The sequence below is a fragment of the Austrofundulus limnaeus genome, unplaced genomic scaffold, assembly GCF_001266775.1.
Source record: "Austrofundulus limnaeus strain Quisiro unplaced genomic scaffold, Austrofundulus_limnaeus-1.0 Scaffold171, whole genome shotgun sequence".
NCBI lineage: Eukaryota > Metazoa > Chordata > Actinopteri > Cyprinodontiformes > Rivulidae > Austrofundulus > Austrofundulus limnaeus.
In genome coordinates this window covers 92,136-95,117 of record NW_013952573.1, presented here as the reverse complement: position 1 = coordinate 95,117, position 2,982 = coordinate 92,136, and positions in this window count along the sequence as shown.

The window sequence follows — 2,982 nt, the reverse complement described above, 5'->3', positions numbered from 1 at the left end:
ACATTATGTTGATTTAAATCCGGCGTCTGATGTTTCAATTGTACACTGGTGCACTACAGTTTTACTTCAAACAGTAGAGGAGGAAACAACCATTAACATCGGAACAGGAAATATTGCAGAATCTTTGGTTAAAAAAGGGAAAAACAAATGTGTCCTTATTGAAAAACTAAGACTAGATTACAGTACCACATTAGGTCAACATTTAAAAGAAAAAATATATAAAAAATATTTAAAGTTGAATGTTTCTATATTGTGACAATTGATTGTCCAAATTGAAATCTGACTCTGACAATCATACTGTAAAGTTTTGATCATAAGTTGATTTCCCCCATGAATAACATCTAACTGAACTGTGAAAATGATAGATACAGTATATATACATAACAATACAATCTTATCCAGAGAGATAGTGTGTGTTCCTGWTACAGTAGTGGACGGTTCAGAGGATTTACAAATAATGCAACTACTCCAAATGTAGATTTTGCTTTTATTAAAATGTGGCATCCAACTGTCTACACGTGGGTCTTATAAAGACCCTCTTTGTAGGGTCTTTATCACTCCTCAGCAGCATCACTCCCAAGCCCCTCTCCAGCATTTGTCTGTTGTACTTGTGTAAAAGAATATCGAACTATCTTTTTTTTTTATTTTATCAGGAATAGGTTTGTACTTTTTTATTGTGCAGTTCACAAAATGGTAATGGTGTCAGAAGAAAGTTCAATATCTCATATCAGGATGTGGACACACTTAGTTTTTAAGATTCAACATGCCAACATCAGCCGTTGTAATAAGAAGTTGTCAGCAGAGAGGTGAGAATGGTTGAGAGAAAAATCAATCAGTCACTGCTACCAGTAACAGGTTAGTTTCACCTTAGTGTTTGGAGTCTAATAATCTCAAAGGTTGTGGGGACTTGTCATTAAATAAAGGCCATATTTATTGTCTGGACCAAGCATGATTGACAACCCACTAGAAAACTGCAGTAGTGATTAGGCTGCAAACGTTTATAAACTGCAAAATAAATTAGGGCTGACATTGTGTCTAAAGTTATGACCAGCCATTTTGCAWTTTTTACACCAGAAATAGTCTTATTTACTATTACATTACTATTAAGCCTCTCGACATATATAAACAAAACCATTAGAAACAAAAAAGTCAAATAAAATGGGTGCCTCACAGTTCAACCACTTTAAAATAGAGAACCATACCTGTGTGTGTGTGTGTGTGTGTGTGTGTGTGTGTGTGTGTGTGTGTGTGTGTGTGTGTGTGTGTGTGTGTGTGTGTGTGTGTGTGTGTGTGTGTGTGTGTGTGTGTGTGTGTGTGTGTGTTGAAAACGTGGAATCAAGCCATAACAGCCACTGTAACACCCCAGGGAAATCACTTGCATGTGTCTCAGATAAATACACATTTCAAAGGGAAAGCATAAATAACAACACAGAGTTACATTATTTTTCTCTAATGTGAAGTTTGAACAGATTTATTATTAATTCCTAGCCACAGTTGACTGCAATATAGAACTTTGTTTACTGAAAGATATTTTAACATCAGGCCATCCTTGTATTGGAGTTCCTCTGATCTCACTTTATTTTTATGAGCATATTACAAATCAGAGACATGCATACAAAAGCCAGATGCCAGTTGTAATCAAAGGAGGATCATTAAGCTTTTATAACAAGCAGATGAATGTCTGCCTCTTGCATTTCAGCGTTGATGCAAGCGTCTGCAAAGTGACACAAAGGGAGGGTCAGCAAAGCTCTGGCTGTCACTTTGTCATCAGTTTGAAGCAAGATTTATTTAAGTATTTGAATAATTGTGGCAAAAATAGCAAATGCTACTTGGGAATATTAACAAGATTGTCATTTTTCATGACCAACAATATCAATTATGCAGAATTAAATACAGAAGACTCCAGCAAGTTGACATGAAGATGTGGTGCGCTGTGTAAATGTTGCAGATCTATAAACAATTTTCCACATGCACATGCCAGTAAGCCATCCATCTTTAGTTATGAGACTGGCAGCATGGCACTTTGGTGCACTCTGAAAAATGTTCACCAGTTGAGCCTGGCAGGGTCTGACGTTATAACATAATTAGAGGGAGGAGAGTCTCGAGTGCCAAAATCTCCAATATGCAAGACAGACCACACAAAAAGAGACCCCTAAAAATCACTTATAGACTAAAAGCTAAGTTCAACAGTGGCACACAACTATAAACTCATGGATGCAATCTGATCTTAGTGTTCTTCTGGAAAAGCTCTGGTTTCAGGTTGATTGAGCTRTTTGCATTTCATTCTGCGAGTGTTTCAAAAAACTGTCTTGACTGGTGGCTGGGATATTAATCAATTTTTACCCACTGTTTATTTAGCTGTATCTAAATAATTTTAATTAAAACTTGTATTGATTTTATTGCATGCATAACATTCAGATGCGTTTTTTTTTTTTTTTTTTTTTTTTCAGTTTTAAAGGGGTATTGGAAAGAACAGATTATTATCAGTGTGTTCTGAATGATGAGTTAACCAAATGTTCTCCTTTAATAAAGAACAGATTCATTAATACAATTTTACAAACATATTCTCCAGATTGCCAGCATTATGTTTCACGTAATGATTTTTTTCTCTTTTTATGTGAAATAGTTACTGTATATCTTTGACACTCAATAATAACTTCCCGTGAAAACAAACAAAATTCAGCAACACTTTTGAGTATAATTAAACACCTAAACATATGTAAATACAACTTTTTAGTAACATTATGTTATAATAAATGAGGCAAATGAGTACTAGACAAAAGCAGCAGTAATTTAAAAGCAGGCACTTGGGCCACAAGGCAATTCAAATACCATCAAAAACACAGAAATTTAACAATTGACAGCATTTTTTAAAACAACTTCAATGGTATTTTAGTAGTTTTATGACTGTTATCAAAACTGCTTTTTCATATAGTGTTCTACTCACTTTTGTAACACACACACACACACACACACACACAC